Source organism: Helianthus annuus, chromosome 4 (assembly GCF_002127325.2).
Source record: "Helianthus annuus cultivar XRQ/B chromosome 4, HanXRQr2.0-SUNRISE, whole genome shotgun sequence".
Lineage (NCBI taxonomy): Eukaryota > Viridiplantae > Streptophyta > Magnoliopsida > Asterales > Asteraceae > Helianthus > Helianthus annuus.
Window position 1 is genome coordinate 174,128,175 of NC_035436.2, and position 18,815 is coordinate 174,146,989.

An 18,815-nucleotide genomic window follows, 5' to 3' on the forward strand; every position below is an offset into this window, starting at 1 on the left:
ATACGTATTCGGCTATATCCTTTTTCATTCCTATCCACCAAAAATTCTTTCTTAAATCTTGGTACATCTTATTGTTTCCTGGGTGTATAGTATACCTAGATTTATGAGCTTCCTCTAAAATCTTTGATCTTAAATTTCCCTGATTAGGTACCCAAATTCTGCTTTTGTGGAATTTCCAAATTCCATCATTTCCTTGTTCCAATTCTTTTAGGTAACCTTTCATTCCTTCGGCATCGTCCTTGATTGCCATTTCCTGAATTTCCTTCAATTGTTCCATTAAGTCTACTTGTAGATTTATTCTAAGGGCACGGACTCGCTTTTTCTTTTCATGATACTTACGACTTAAGGCATCTGCAACTACGTTTGCCTTTCCTTCATGATATTGAATATCACAATCGTAATCACTCAGGATTTCCATCCATCTTCTTTGCCTCATGTTTAACTCTTTTTGCCCAAATATATATCTTAAACTCTTATTATCTGTATAAACAGTAAACTTACTTCCATACAGATAATGTCTCCATATCTTAAGGGCAAAAACTATAGCTCCTAATTCTAAATCATGAGTCTTATAGTTTTCTTCGTGCTTTTTCAATTGTCTGGAAGCATACGCAATTACCTTTTTGCGTTGCATCAACACACATCCGTATCCTAATTTTGAAGCATCACAATATACCTCAAAATCTTCTGTTCCTTCTGGTAAGGCTAAGATTGGAGCTTTGGTTAATTTCTGCTTTAAGATTTTAAAGGCTTCTTCTTGTTTAGGTCCCCACTCAAACTTAGTGGCTTTACAGGTTAGCTTAGTTAATGGTATAGCTATCTTGGAAAAATCCTTAATAAATCGTCTATAATATCCAGCTAATCCTATAAAACTTCTAATTTCCATTGCAGTTTGCGGAACTTTCCAATTAGTAATTGCTTCTATCTTAGCAGGATCTACGTGAATACCTTCGTGATTCACCATGTGTCCTAAAAATTGCACTTCTTGTAGCCAAAATTCACATTTTGAGAATTTAGCGTACAACTTTTCTTTTCTTAACAAAGTTAAGAGTACATGCAAGTGCTGACAATGTTCGACCTGACTTTTTGAATAAATAAGTATATCGTCTATGAAGACAATTACAAATTTATCCAAATATGGTTTACAGATCCTGTTCATCATGTCCATAAATGCTGCAGGTGCATTTGTTAATCCAAAGGGCATGACTGTAAACTCATAATGTCCATACCAAGTTCTAAAAGCAGTTTTAGGTATGTCTTCTTCTTGAACCTTTAATTGATGATATTCGGAGCGCAAGTCTATCTTAGAAAAATATTTAGCGCCTTGTAATTGATCAAAAAGATCATCAATCCTAGGTAATGGGTATCGATTCTTAATTGTAACTTTATTCAATTCTCTATAATCGATACACATTCTCATCGATCCATCTTTCTTTTTTACAAACAACACCGGTGCACCCCAAGGGGATGAACTAGGTTGTATAAATCCTTTGCTTAGTAATTCATCTAATTGCTTTTTCAATTCTAACATTTCGGTAGGAGCTAATCGATAGGGTGCCTTGGCTATCGGTGTAGTTCCTGGAATTAGATGAATCCTAAATTCTACCTCCCTATCTGGTGGTAACCCAGGTAAATCTTCCGGAAATACATCTGGGTATTCTGAGACTACAGGAATTTCCTTAAGTTCTTTTCCTTTAGTACAAATGATTACTGAAATCATATATACTATTCCTTGTTTCCGTTCATAATTAGCAACTTTCATTACTGATATGAACTTTAGCGGCTTTCGAGGTTTATCTCCTGTAATCATGATTACTTTCCCAGTAGGTGATTGAATTTCTATAGAGTTTCTATCACAAATGATTTGAGCATGGTTGGCTATTAACCAATCCATTCCTAACACAACATCAAATTCAGCTAATTTCATAGGCAATAGGTTTGCAGCAAATTTATGACCTGAGAGTTCTATTTCTACTTTTTGCAAAACCTGATTGATTTTTACTGAATTCCCATCTGCAGTTTCGACTGTAAAAATCTGCCTAACGGTAGTTAAGGGTAACTTAAGAGCTTGACAGAATGAAGTATTTATAAAACTTTGGTTTGCACCAGAGTCAAATAATACTTTTGCATAAACGTTGTGAACTAGAAACGTACCGGCTATGACATCCGGAATGAACTTTGCTTCTTGAGTAGTTAGCTGGAATGCTCTGGCATTCTTTTTAGTAGCTCCTTCGGCTGCCTTGGGTTTGTTATCTACTGGGTTGACTAACTTAGGACATTCTGTTTTGAAATGTCCGGCTTCTCCACAATTGTAACAAATTATGGATTTCTTCCTGCAGTTTTCTTCACGATGTCCTGTTGTCTTGCAAAAATTGCAAATTCTATTACATTTTCCAAAATGGTTCTTCCTGCAAATTTTGCAGAACGGCACAGTTGAAGATTGCCCTATTCCTTTCTTCTTGAAATTACTACTATTACCCATCCTAAATCCTTGGGTAATTTTCTGAGCTAGTTCCTTTTTCCTATCTTCATCCCTTGTGCGTATCACTTCATCAGTTAGGGTGTTAACTAATTCTACTGCATCGTCAATAGTGCGAGGTCTCGCAGCCTTAACGATATTTCGAATTTCGCTAATTAATCCCCAAATATAGCGAGAAATGAGTACCGGTTCTGGCGAAGCCAGGTTAGGTACCACTCTAGCATATTCGAAGAATGTCGAAGTATAACCACGACAATCCACACCTAACATCCGGTGAGTTAGGAACTTATTTGCCATTTGTTCCTTTTCATACTCAGGACAGAATTTTCTTTCTACCAGATTCTTGAATTCTTCCCAAGTCATAGCATAAGCCCTATTTCTTCCTTTAGCTTGTAACACAGTGTTCCACCATTCGAGTGCTCCTTCTTTAAACAGATTCGATGCGTACATGACCTGATCATCTTTGGCACACTTACTTATTGCAATTACTACTTCGGTTTTCTCGAACCAACGCAGCGATGCAGTTGCCCCTTCATTGCCTGCAAATTCAGTGGGTTTACAAGCAAGAAATTCTTTGAAAGTGCAACCAGGTGTTGCAGCCTTCCGTTTCTTAGGGAGCGGCGTGTGCTGGGATTCATTATCATGATTAACATGATTATGGCCACCGTTTATACTATTACTGAAGTTATCTTCAGTAGTACGTTTACTAGGAATGATATGTTGCGGTTCGATTGGACTTTTTACAGCAGCAACAAATGCTGGAATAGCATTGGCTATCCCTTGAGCAACAATATTTTCAATATCTTGTCTAGTCATATATTGATCCCCTGGATGTTGCTCTGACTGATTAGCTTCATTTACCGATTCATTACCGTTATTAGCCATCTGATAATATATATTAATTAGTATCTTAATAAATAGCAATTTATACACAAACACTCGGAAAATTCATAATGCACATAAAGTTAAAACTATCGATTTCTCGATTCCATTTCATATCAGTTATAGTATGCATCACTACACACAAATATTTTACAAAGTTTTATTTGGAGTTATGTTACAGACTAATTTCACTATTTACTATACTATTACACAACTATAGTTTTACCATCTTCCTATCCCTCACCATTTGTTGTTCTAAAAACGCAATTCCCTTTCATCATACTTCCAAGCAATCTGTCCCCCTATTTCCCTGATTCTATTTCCTGCATCCATCAACTCTTCACCGAAATGGCGAAGTTCAGCCATATTCTCAGTGCTTATTGGTGGATTAGGTAGGGGTTCTGGATCGAATTGCGGAAAGAAGGAATAAGGGTCGTTGACAATATTTTGAAATTGCCAATCATTCGTCCACCATTCTTCCATTTCTACAGGTTGAGCGTGGACTATTGGGTCTGGGATTGCTGGTGCAAAATTCATAGGGAGTGGATTTTCACTAGGATAGGTAAAAACATTCGTATTGACAGGCTGAATAGTTTCACAGTTTGCCAATAGAAAATCTATTTTATCCTGAAAAGTTATTCCCTGGTTTTGGTTTTGATTGGAGCTCTCTTCGATTTCTATCTGAGTTGGTCTAGAACCTTGTCCTACTTCCATTTCTATTTCCTTAGAATATTCCTCAAACTGTATTTCCATTTGCCTAGAATCTTTCCTAACTTCAATTTCCATCTCTTGCTGTTTAGAACTCTCCTTGATTACAATTTCTTTTTCTTTTTCTAAAGGGTTGTTTATTTTAGGAAGTTTCGGAACTGGCTTTTTCCTATGAATACGACTACCCCATACATAATTCTTCTTTTTCTTTCGTTTTGGCTTTGTCAAGGGTGGAGTATGGAATTCTACAGGTTGGTCCACATCAGCAAAGTATCCAGTAAACTCTTGGGAAACTTCTATATTCACCGGGTACAGATTGAGGTTCTGAAAAGCTTCAGATATCTCGCTCATGCTGTGTAGCATATATACAAAATGCACAGAAATGCTAAGGTTAAAACTTTGGAACAAAGTTTAACAAATAAACATCAAAGTTTTATTGCACATTATAATACAAGAAAGAACACATACTCAGCTTTATTTATCTACTTACTGAGAAGTACTAGTACTAGATTTAGAGTACTTTAAAGTTTTGCATTTTCCGCTACAGTAGCTAGCATATACAAATTTGTCCATTTTTCATCTAACTTATCTTCCCACGGTGATTTATTAATTATCTCTTGGGTTTCCTTTTTAATCCTCTTTTCTCGGATTTGCTCCTTACTTTTCTTAATAATCATACTCCTTTATCTAGGAGAAAGTGGGTTTTCATACTGTGCTTTACGCACAAATATTCCTTCTTCAGGAATTGTAGGGAGCTTTGAAAATTTAGTTTTGGATGAACTTCCTCTTTGTAGACTGACCTATCTAGTTTAAGATAGATATCTTGCAACTTTTGCTTACCCATACTGTAACTAACAAATAGTCAATTAAAAACACATAATCACATAACAGTAATCAGGAAAGATTAAGTATCTGTTAAATACTTAATTAGCTTAACTCAGTGGCTCTGATACCACCTCATTTCTGTCACGGCCCCCGACCCGGTTTTACCCGTTTCAGGAGCCGCGGGACAGAAATCCCGTGATATTTATTTATGTGATTTTAGCAGCGGAAATTTTAACATCAGGATCGTTGTAAAGCTAAAACTTTTTCCCGATTATTTTATTTCACAATTCGGGATAAACCCCGATAATTTACAATGCATAAGTTTTAGTGATAAATCCTTATTTCAAAACATATTTCTTTATTTTATACTGAGCCACTATTTTAAGCTTGAAATGCTTCTCAGCACTTTTCCTGATTTACAGTAGATCACCTGAAACATGTTTGAAAAAGGTTTTGTCAGCGGGGAAATACTGAGTGAATCATTCATTTTACTGAAAAGACACATTTATTATAATTCACAGTGTTAAGATCTTTTACGCATGTTTCTGATATCAACCAACTACCCACAATATTTGTCACTTGACCGGATCTGTGACAGTGGTCATATCACCATTGGCTGCCCCAATGAATGACGTAAATCAATTAAAATTAGGTTCGCCCACCTAAAATGATTTAAACCGTAGTAATGTGCACAATACCCCACATACTGGCTGTAATTTAGTGATTACATCAACTTAATCACTGTAATTATAATTCTGAAAATAATTTGGAGTATTGTAAAACAGTTGATAAAAAGAGAATGACTCACATTGCAGATTTAGTATGGATAGAATATGATTTAGCCCTGTTAACCTAATTTCAACAATAATGCATACAAAACAGGGTTAGTGATCAATACAGCAGTTACGATAACTCACAAGATCAAATTCTCACAATGAACGACAAAGTGCGATACTTAAACTCATTCATCGAATTAACGACGAACGACAAAGTAACCCTAATGTGGGCAGCACTTAAACATTCTTTGGATATATTGATCTCGGAAAATGAATCGTAATAGCGATCGAGTAATTACCCTGTTTTGCGGCAGCGTTTCGATATTAGTGTGTGTTGTGTACTATTTTAGTGATAACTCAACGTAGAAATTGAGTTTGGACGTCGAATTAACAGCAAACTTCAAGTGCCATTGCCCCCTATTTATAGCTGAAAAATGCACTCCCTCGCGCCACATGAGAGACACAGGTGTACCCGTCGCGTGGCACGACGGGTCTATTTACTAGCCTAGGTTTGTTTCGTGTCCAGTAGCTTAGATGAGTTGACAACCAAACGAATTTTACTTCTCCAGCAAGAATTTTAAGATAATTACTAGCTGGGTTTTACCCCCCCCCCCCCCCCCCGAGTTTTAGGGGCCCTGATCCTGATTCCGATTGTTATGAAAATTTTTAGGGTTAGTGCAGAATTACTTGGGTGTCTCAATTAGAGTTTCCTTATTGAGTAATTATTATTCTAATTACGGATTTTAATGAGAATTGTTACAGGTACCAAATGCACCATCTTCACCGATCACAGAAGTCTCCAGCATATCTTCGACCAGAAGGAATTAAATATGCGGCAGCGTCATTGGATAGAGCTTTTGAACGATTATGAGTGTGCTATCAAGTATCATCCGGGTAAAGCTAATGTGGTAGCTGATGCGCTTAGCCGAAAGGAGACAAAGCCTAAACGTGTTCGCGCATTACAACTCACTATTCATTCAAACCTTCCTGATAAGATTTGTACGGCTCAAGCTGGGGCATTAAAGGAAGAAAACATTGAAGCTGAGGGTTTGCGGGGTATGAAAAAGCAGCTCGAGCAGAGGTCTGATGGCATCTATTATATTATGGAAAGAGTGTGGATTCCTTTGTTTGGTGATCTCAGAGAACTTATGATGGATGAAGCGCACAAGTCACGATACTCTATTCATCCGGGGTCTGATAAGATGTATCAGGACCTCAAAGTCTTGTATTGGTGGCCGAATATGAAGGCGATCATAGCGACATACGTGAGTAAGTGTTTGACTTGTGCTAAAGTCAAGGTGGAATATCAGAAACCCTCGGGCCTACTTCAGCAGCCAAAGATACCCATGTGGAAATGGGAGCAGATTGCTATGGATTTCGTCACGGGTTTACCAAGGACTCAAGCTGGAAACGATACTATTTGGGTGATTGTTGACCGTCTCACGAAGTCAGCGCATTTTCTAGCAGTCAAGGAAACAGATAAGTTCTCGCAGCTTGCAGCAGTTTATCTAAAGGAGGTAGTTTCTAGACACGGGGTGCCAACTTCTATCATCTCAGATCGAGATCCGCGTTTCACTTCTGAGTTATGGCAGTCAATGCATAAGTCGTTCGGTTCACAACTCGATATGAGTACTGCTTATCACCCACAGACGGATGGTCAGAGTGAGCGGACCATCCAGACACTAGAAGACATGCTGCAAGCGTGTGTGGTTGATTTTGGTAAGGGCTGGGAGAAACATCTGCCACTGATCGAGTTCTCCTACAACAACAGCTACCACACTAGTATTCAGGCAGCTCCGTTTGAAGCGTTATACGGGCGGAAATGTCGTTCTCCTCTCTGTTGGGCTGAGGTAGGTGATAGCCAGATCACAGGCCCTGAGCTTGTTCTTGAAACTTCAGAAATGATTGTTCAGATCAGGAATCGTACGGCAGCAGCGCGTGATCGACAGAAAAGCTACGCAGACAAGCGTAGGAAACCGTTAGAGTTTGAAGTGGGTGATCGTGTTATGTTGAAAGTGTCACCGTGGAAGGGTGTTGTACGCTTCGGGAAGTGTGGCAAGCTTAATCCACGTTACGTTGGGCCATTTAAAATCCTAGAGCGGATCGGTAAAGTCGCTTACAAACTAGAGTTACCTGCTGAGTTGGGTAACGTTCACGATGTCTTTCATGTTTCGCAGTTGAAGAAGTGTCTATCTGATGAGACACTGGTTGTGCCATTTCAAGAGCTGAAGATCGACGATAAGTTGCAGTTTGTCGAAGAGCCGATAGAGATCATGGATCGGGAGGTCAAGGTGCATAAACATAGTCGTATTCCGATTGTGAGAGTTCGTTGGAACTCAAGACGTGGACCGGAATTCACATGGGAGCGCGAGGATCAGATGAAGCTCAAGTATCCACATTTATTCCCAAAGGACAAGTCCAAGCCTGGTGAACCTTCGACTAGTGCAACTAGAGAATTTCGGGACGAAATTCCCAATCAAGTTGGGGATGATGTGGCACCTGGGGAAAACGTCCAACAACCTTGATTTCTCACTTAACTTCTCTATGCTTACTTTTTCAAATTTCGGGACGAAATTTCTTTCAAGTTGGGGATGATGTGACAACCCGAATATTCAGGTTAGTATTACGTAAATTTCACAACTCTTCAGCGCGTATCCATACGGTTGATTCATTAAATGTTCGCGTGCACTTAATCATTCACGAAACCGTTTATACACCTCATGGCCGTTTGGGCCTCTCCCCTTTGGCCCACATAGTATAACAGGCACGAAACCCATATATGTTATAAATGGGGGCGGGTATTTGGGTTCCTTGTAGTCCACCTCATGTAAATGGGCTCAAGCCCATTCTGGTTATAATACAGCCGTCCCAAACCTTGGCTATTAGACTTCCTTGACTAACAAGTATACGGTAACCTACTCCATTATAATTGGGTTAACTTAAAACCAAAGAACAAACCCTGTTGCTTACCTGATCGCACGAATTCAGTGGAGACCCCCCCCCCTTCGAGGTAACATCATCTTCTTCAATTGAGTCTTTTGGTTAGTGAGTGCGGATCTATGTATTGCTTAATTGTTTGTTTTCGTTATACATGAACTAGATTAATTAACAGTTGGAATGTGTGTATGTGATGATTAGTATGATTTTTCTTGTTCTCTTGAACGATGTTATAATCTAGGATGGTTCACCATTAAATTATTAGAATATAGGTTTATGATTGTATGTATTGGTTCTCCTTGATCTTGAACTTGATTTGTGAAACTCAATGAACAAATGAAGTGTCTGGCCCATTAAATGCAATATTTCAGTCTAATTGAAATTAAGTTTCATTGAACTTGGCACAATAATTCAACTACTCAGTTTGCATGTGATCTCATTAATAATGGAGGCCCAATGGTATGAGTATTAATAATGGAGGCCCAATGGTATGAGGATTAGGAGTACAGTTGTCGGCCATTGTAATTATGGTTGCATGTAATTTGTCAGTAACATGTGATTGTCCATATGTGTGCAACATGTTAATGTCTTGCATGTATAATTAGATTTTTGAAGTATACCCAGGTGCATGATTTTAGGATTTTTAATTAGTAGATTGGATGTTAACTTAATAATGTAAATAAGGTACCATGTGGCTGATTCGGATATCATCATGATTGGATTGTACATATAAAGTGTTGATGCTTTATGTATTACAATGGGCCACTGTATGAAATAAAAAGGGTTAAATAATTGCATGTTTATTTGATAAGAAATTAGATGGATGCTTGTTATAACCTAAACTAATTAACCGTCACATGATAGTGTTCAGATTAATTTATTGTACAAAATAAAGAATGATTATTGTATTAGGGATTGCACAACAACAGTAGCTAATGGACAGTAGGTTGTTGATGGATTGCAAATTTTGGGTCGTGGACTTTAAGTAGTTCAGGATAATGGGTCAGGTAATCACCAATAAACAAGTGACTATTTGAGTCAGAATGTAGGATCTGGGCTTTACAAGAAACTCAGCACATTGTTGGCTGGGCCGTATAGTGGGTTCGGGAATAGTGTGTGACCCACTGTTGGGCCCGAACGGACATTAGACCGCACACTTCTATGAGAAATAATATGAACTGTTAGGTGTTTATTTGAAACATGGACTTGTGAAGTAAACTTTTATGAGGCCCGAGTACTTGCTAAGTGTTATACTATGGATTCTTGTGTACATGAAATGTATAAATGTGTAAATTACTTGTACTAAATCCTAATTGTTTTGGGTAACCGTAATAGGGCTTGGTTGACTGACTAGTGAACAATTAACTAATCTTAACGAGCAAAACCAAGGTGAGTTCACTGCTCTTTTCCAAGCATGCATCCCGGGAAGGGATATTGGGTAACGTTCTAGGGGGAATGCAGGTTATTGGGATGTTGGTTATTACTCAGTTTCTATCATATAAGACCCCTTACATCTACCGACAGTTGCCGGGAAGGCAACGAGGTTATTAGTTGATAGCGCTATTAGGTTTGGCACCCTCACACCATCTCAGGGAGGTCGGGCGTGAACTAATTTCCTTAAAACATGACCAATGTTTTGATAGAGACATTGGGGTTGGGCAAACACATCTTGTAGCCATTTCGGTAATCGAGTTAATAACGACATCAAATCAAATCAAATTGATAAACTGTTTTGTATATACATCTGATAAACTAAACTCGGTAACAAAAACTTGAACTCACCAGCGTAGTCTGACACACTTGTTTGCATGCTTGTAGGTCGTTAGCTGTTTACATTAGAACTTGCTGTCTGGAGTAGCTGGAGTCTCATGGGTCGATTGGAGGGATTTGTGTTCTGATTTGTTGATACTTTATATTGGTTTCAAACTATTTAACTTCGTTTGGTTTTGCTTCCGCTGAATACTTTGGTTTTCTTTTGAACTTGGATGGTGTTTTATTATTAATCAAGAACTTTATTTTAGAAACATGTATGGGTTCTATGTAATTAGTGGCTCATTGCTGGTACGTCACACGCCTATCAGGGACACTCCCTAAGTAGTATTTTGGGGGTGTGACATAAACAAAGACCGAATCAATGAATTCCGCCTCTGATTCAGTCTGAGTACTCTTTTGATCGACTCGTTAGGTCGTTTCACGATCCTACAAATGGTATTAGAGCTCAGGAAGAAGAGTTCTTGCAAAAACAACAATTTTTCTGACTTCTACACCTTCTTTTTAAATCTAAACTAGTTTTAACGGTCAAAATGGCCTGAATTTTTCAGAATATAAAGGAAATTGCATTTTAACAAAGCCTTGAAAGATTTAGAATAAAATTCGAATTAAAAATGGCAGAAATGGACCATAGATGTGATTCTGCTCGAACGAACAGGTTTGGGAGTGTGTGTGTGTTTTGAAAAGAAAATGATATTCATACAAATGGTTCAACAGTGACTTACATGTTAAATTTTTTGTTCAAATTATGTTTATGAGTGGTTAGCAGGGTTTCTATCTTTGGTGTATCTTATTTTTATGAAAATAGCCAGACTACGATCCCAGCACAAGTTGAGGGGGAGTCTGAATGACAAAGAGACAGGTTCTGATTTGAGTTTGCTGATGCTGATGAACCTAAAGGAATCAAGAGATTTGATCAAGAGAAATAGAGTGTGAGAAGAGACAGATAGAGTTTCTGGAAGCCCAAAGTCTGATAAAGACTGAAGACGTTGAAGACTCGACACTTAAGACTCGTCAACATCTGAGGGGGAGTCTGTTGGTGCATTCATCTGTCGACTTCGTCTTATATCGAGTCTAGTATTAGGATTGTTAGATCAGGGTACGTTGTACGAGAAAATAGGAGGTTTTAGGGTTTTATTGTTCTGATTCCGCTTGAAAGGGAGTTGTGCAATTTCAAGCGAAATCACAATATTAGTGATTTCTCTTGAACTGTTCCTGGACACTTTCGAGCGGAATCTCAATGTTATATATATATATGTGCCAAGCGAAATCATTTGTAATTTTTGAGAATTCCGGTACCGAAGTGCTGCCGAAGTGCCGTCTGACTGTAAACTGATTCTAATCAATATACAAGGCAATTTTAAAGTGAAACAAGCTGTTTTTCAAGTCCGTTTCTTATTTTCCGCCTCTGAAACGGATAAGAGCTCTTCCGATTGACTCGTTTGGGTCTCTACTCCATCCTACATCTCTTGGTTCATTTGTTCAGATCTGTTCAGCACTTAGGGTTTTAAAAACGCTATTTATGTGTCAGATTTGTAAGAACTTCATGTTTTCCGATTATATGTCGTGAACTTCCTATTAATGTTTCAATTATGTGAGATGAACACCAGAGACGGTGCCTAAATGTCACACCCCAACCGATGACGGAAACATCGGGGCATGGGGCATGACACTGAGTGAAACAGATTGTTCGAGAGAAATTCCAAAACAACCACTTTACCGAATAGTTAAACATTACGTCCCATACCGTAACCCATTAAGTAAGCAAGTTATTACAGACGTAATATCTCCAAACAAATCAAACTGTTTTGACAACTCAGATTTCAAATAAAAATAAATTGTTTGTTCGTTTCTAGACTCTTCCTAACTCGATTCCACAAAGCAAGCATCCTAGCAAGTAGCATCCTAAACACCTGTCACATACGTTAAAATAGAGGTCAATACACATGGTGTAAAGGTGAGCATACAAGTTTGATAATAGCATATAGAGTTCGAAATCGTTTACGCATAACCAGCATGCACAACATATAATTAGGGATTTTTATTTGTATTTCATCTGTAAAGTGTGTTCATGCCATTCGTCATTTGTTCAGACAGTTTTCGGAACTTGCTGGCATGAATAGTGTGTACATGATAATAGTGTTTTCAGCATTTTGCCAACATACTAGGACATAGTTTGCAGTTTTGTAGTGACGTGACGATTGTATTAATATTGTTTGACATATATAACCATGTCCTATGATTGCTAGACTTTATACGACCTAATCATGGAATAATTAATGAACGTAATTAAACGTTAATTCAAGTGCTTAAGTTGTACGGAATTAACATTATTTTTGCCGGTTGTCACATTTTATACCTTGCTTTTTAGTTTCTCTCTCACCCGTTATCAACATAAACGTATTTTGCTTTTTCGGCAACATTGATATTAGTTTCGACACCGGCCTATGACGACTTCAATACAAATGTCGATACCATATCACGGTTTAGAGCAGCGCATCGCATGCGGGTGCAAAACCTAGTATCAATCATTTATACATTGTGCATTTTTTCAAATAACAATGAAACATGATTGATTGTATAGATACCAGAAATATTTAAATCAACATTTTATTAGATTCTACAATTTTATAATTACATATTATTAATTATACTATTACCATTTTTGTAGAGAAAGAAGGTTAACAAACCAAAGACAAGTGAACAGTCCAACTGAGATTTAATACATTTCTGCTCTACGTAGGGAGTGCATCTTTTAAATTAATAGCCAAGACCGTTGGTCGAATTTATTAAATTTTGGTTTTCTCTGCATGAATATCAATACTAACTCTATAAAATTTTGATTTTCTAAGATTTTAATACATTGTAAAATAATATTTTTAGTTTTTTCCCAAAGTAGTGTACTTATAAAAAATATTTACCTTTCTGTGTTCTTTGAAAAATATTTACTAAAATGGGTACTTTCTTTTATCTCTTTTATTTTTATCAACTTGTTTATCTCTCCTAATCTAATTGATGAAGCCTAAATTAATGGTACCTAAATAAAATATAGCAATATAGTGTTTTTATTTAATAAATTTGTGTTTTTTGTAAATTCTTAAGACCTGCTTATCTTTATCATCGCCTCCATACGTGTTATCAAGTTGTCTTACTGTTATTTTTTATTATAAAGTGGTTCTATTTACCCTTTTTGTTTATGCAATGCATTTATAATTTCAAAAATATCATTTTACATTTCGATAAAAGTTGATTTCTTTTGTTCAATACGATGACGAACAAAAAACATTTCGACCTAATAATATCGGTACCGTTATCATTTTTTTAATCGATGTAAAACACGTATTGATATCTTTTTGGGTATATCTTTTCCGGTTACCATAACCAAATGATCTAATACCGACTAAATATCCATAACAGCGTACACAAAATCTTAATACTTAAATTTACAAAGTACATTGTGATTTGTGAATAGTACTTTTCACCCATTAATCCACGTATTCATCCCAAATTATTATTAAATATAATTTATTTTAGAAGTAAAAAACAACATGAAAGAAATGGTAAGACTATATAATAAGCAATAAGGTAAATAAAGGTTACCATTATCCTTTTTGTAGTGACGAATCCTGTATGTGTTTCTAAGAAAAGGAATTTGTCTTGTATTTAATTTAAGAGTAAAGTGCAATTTGCCACTCTATCTTTTGGCCCATATTGCAATATGACACCGTGTCTTTCAATTTTGCCTGATGAAACTCTAAGGTGAGCATTCCGTCACACCTTTCCACACAATCGCTTATGACTGGTTCAAGTAGGGGGTGCAACCCCCCCCCCCCCCGAATGTTTCTGTTAGAAATGTAAAATTTCCTATTTTTTGTATGAAAATTTTAAAATTATATAGGATAGTCCCCTCAATTATTTTAACTAAATATTTATACAATATATAAATTGGATCCATGACTTTACGCCCCCCTCAGATCTTTTGGTCAAGTTCCGCTACTGTCTATAATAGAAGTTGGGTCCTACATGGATGTTGCGTACAAGGCAACCACTGATGGTGCTCACACGAAGTAGGAGTTTGACAAAAAAAAAAAAAAAAAAAAAACTTGATCAGCTTTAATTTTTGTGAATATATATATATATATATATATATATATATATATATATATATATATATATATATATATATATATATATATAGGGGACCGCTAAAATGAAAACCACCTCCAGTTGTAAGAACCATAAGAACCACTCTCCACCAATCAGATTACACCAACAAAATGGGTGTTTTGGTCATTTACTCCAATTGTCTAATCTCTCTCTCTATCTTCATTAATTGTATCAGACCTTTTATCTCTCCTCTCTCTTATTTATTGTCTTTAAAACTGAAGCTTGAGCTTGTATTTCATCTCTCTCATCACAAACCTGCAACCCACCCACACCCCAAGGTGCCCCTGTTTCCGGCGACCACCACTAGCCAAACACCCCTCCCCTCCGTCTCGATAGTAATTGCTGGCCACCCAACTGTTGTGGCGGCGCGTGATTCCGGTGGCCCCAAACAACGGCAGAGAGATCCGACCACCACTTTGGGCGGCGGTGCACCACAAACAACAGCAGCAGCGGCAGAAGGCAGTGGTGGGGCGGTGGTTCGTCGGTGGCGGAAGGCGGTTGTGCGAGGTGGTCGGTCGGAAGACGGTGGTGTATCAGGTGGTTGGTGAGAGTTGTGCAAAGGCGGAAGGCGGTGGTGGGGCGGTGGTTGGTAGGAGTCTTTGCGACAGCCGCAGTGGTGTCCGGCCACCATCGCCTGAAAACGAACCACCATGGCCACCATCTCTCCGGTCACCCTCGCCGGAAAATTCAAAGCCATCTCTCTGGTAAAAAACTTGTTATCAATGTTTCAGTTTGTTGATGAATTCAAACTCATCTCTCTAGTTAAAATCTTGTTATCAATGTTTCAGTTTGTTGTTTGTTGTTGAAAAGTTTAGATTTTTTTGGTGGGTTTTGTTGCATCTGTTGATTCTTGGCATAGAAAAATTTAAAAAAATAACGTCACCAACCATGTGATACTTACTGTCCATTGGGAGAGATGATAAAGTTACGGCAAAAAGGGTGGGAAAAAGTGGGTGTAACGTAAAAAGTGGGAGTTGCTGTTACTTCTGTAATTAACAGCGAAAATGGAGGGTTTTGTATGTCGGACAATAGAATGTGTGGTGGGTACCTGAACACGAATATGGGCAGCGCCAATGGTGGAGGTTTTGTTGCATTTGTTATCAATGTTTCAGTTTTGATGGGTTTTGTTACATTTGTTATCAATGTTTCAGTTTTGGTGGGTTTTGTTGCATTTGTATTCTTTGATTCTCATGGGTTTTGATCTGTTTAGATTGGGCGGCGATGATGAAAAAAAAACGTAGATTTTGATGACGATGGCGCGGCAAGGACGGCGGAGGGTAGGTTTTTGGAACCTGCAACCCCACTTTTGCAGCTTTTTGAATATCGGATAATCTAAGCCAAACCCCGTTTTTTTTCGAGATACACTTTTGTTTTTTTGGTGTTGTTGGTTTTTTATATTCTTTTCCCCCGTCGATGACGATAAAAATATATCCGAGACACCTACCGACTTTGCGATTTATGGGTGCGTTCGTCTTTGCGTAAACATGTTTTCGTGTAAAAAAGTTTTTGTGGAAAAAAAGTTCAACCGTAAACTTTTACGTAAAACGTAAAAAGTTTACCGTAAAACTTAAAAAAGTAAAACGTAAAAAGTTTTACATAAAACGTAAAATTTAAAAACATAAAAAGTAAAAAAACGTTGACGTAAAAAAACCGGTGCGTAAAACGTAAAAAACCGGTGCGTAAAACGTAAAAAAACCGGTGCGTAAAACGTAAAAAAACCGGTGCGTAAAACGTAAGAAAACCGGCGTGTAAAACGTAAAAAACCGGTGCGTAAAACGTAAAAAAACCGGCGCGTAAAACGTAAAAAAACGTTGACGTAAAAAGTTTAACGTAAAATTTAAAACGTAAAAAGTTTTACATAAAACGTAAAATTTAAAAACATTCTTGACGTAAAAAACTGGTGCGTAAAACGTAAAAAACCGGTGCGTAAAACGTAAAAAAACCGGTGCGTAAAACGTAAAAAAACCGATGCGTAAAACGTAAGAAAACAGGCGTGTAAAACGTAAAAAACCGGTGCGTAAAACGTAAAAAAACCGGCGCGTAAAACGTAAAAAAACGTTGACGTAAAAAGTTTAACGTAAAATTTAAAACGTAAAAAGTTTTACATAAAACGTAAAATTTAAAAACATAAAAAGTAAAAAAACCTTGACGTAAAAAACAGCGCGTAAAAAACGGCGCGTGAAAAACGGCGCGTAAAAAACGGCGCGTAAAAAAGGCGCGTGAAAAACGGCGCGTTAAAAAACGGCGTTAAAAAAACGGCGCGTAAAAAATGGCGCGTGAAAAACGGCGCGTTAGAAACGGCTCGTAAAAAAACGGCGTTTAAAACGGCGCGTAAAAAAGGACGCTTGAAAAATGGCTCGTAAAAAACGGCGCGTTAAAAAACGGCGTTAAAAATGGTGCGTAAGAAAAACATAAAACGTAAATTGTAAAAAGTATAAAAATCTTTTAAAAAAACTGAATTTAAAAATGTTTTTAATAAAGAAATTATGTTTAAAAAATAAAAGTAATTAAAAGTAATTAATGAATAGGACAAAAAGACAATTAAATATAATATATATAAAAAGACAAAAAAAAGTAATTTTACTTAAATACCCTTTTCAATTAAAATATTAAAGACATAATAAGACAAAAAATACTTAATATTATTTTTTAATACTTTTAATCTCATCCATTCATCATCTTGATCTAATGGCTAGAAAGTGGTTCACGCAGTTCTTACAACTGGAGGTGGTTTTCATTTTAGCGGTCCTATATATATATATATATATATATATATATATATATATATATATATATATATATATATATAGGATAATGCTAGATAAAAAACCCTAAAATTCTTAGAAAACTCTGGAAACCCAAATGGGAAGCCATTTTTACCCAACCTCCCGACATTTTTTTTTTTGAAAAAAATTACACATGTAATATACATGTTTTAGAGTGTTTTGGGCAAAAAAAAAACAAAAAAGCGCCGAAGGGATTTTTTTAAAAAAAATAAACAAATTTCAGCTCCTAACACGTGTTAAGCAAAAAAGACATAATTTCGCTGAAAATTGCTGAAACTTGTTTTTTTTTTTAAAAAATATCCCTTCGGCGCTTTTTTGATTTTTTTGGCCCAAAAGTCTTAAAAACATGTATATTACATGTGTTATTTTTTTCAAAAAAAAAAATGTCGGGAGCTTGGGTTTTCTCGGGTTTTTTATATATATAGGGTTTTCTATCTAGCCCTACCCTATATATATATATATATATATATATATATATATATATATATATATATTTATATATATATATATATACACATAGGGGAAGATTCAAATAAAAACCACTTTTATTGTGAAAACTCGAAAACTAACTAAAAAAAGCCTAAAAAACACACCAGTTTTTTTTTCAATTTTTTATAAAAATCGCAGGTTTTTTATATAAAAAAAAATTCAAAAAAAATTGTAGTACACATGTGTAATAATACACATGTGTAGTATTACACATGTGCACTACAAATTTTTTTTTTTAAATTTTTTTATATATAAAATTTGCGAAAAATGGTATGCAAAAAAAAAATAATAATTGGTATGTTTTTTTGGCTTTTTTTAATTAGTTTTTCAAGTTTTCACAATAACTATTGGTCTTCATTTTAACATTCCCCTATATGTGTTCATAGCCCTATGTTTGTAGGTTTTTTAGTGATTATATAATATATAGAGTGAAGATGAAATAAAAAGTTTATTTTGGCTAGGAATGATAAGAAGCAATAGGATTATGACATGTGGCAAAATTTAAAATAAAGAGAAAGGGGATTTTAGTCAATCGTATCATTTCTTATTCATTTTTCTCCCCAGTAAATTCGAAACCCACCATTTTCAAAACACACCATCTTCAACCTTTTCTTCACTTACTATCTCAATAATCACTACATTATAGTGCGATTTTCCTCATCAACCAATGATTCAAACACCCAATCAACGTGTTCTTCAGCTTTTTTTTAAAAAAAAACTCAGTTTAATTTCATTCAAAATCTCGTTTTTTTCCCGTGATTTTGAAGATAATCACTCTATCCGTTCGATTCGATCGTTGATAAGTGTTTCTATCATTCAAATTTCGTCAATCGTTGAAGAAATCGGCTTCGATCCATGTAAAAAATTCTTTAATTTCATTTTTACGATCTGGGTTTTCGATTTAGTCATTGCGTTTTACGATCTTGGCGGGGGTTTGGGGTCAGCTCCCCTGGTAGCAGGGTCCAAGGGGCAGAGCTCCTGCCTGGGGTCGAGTTG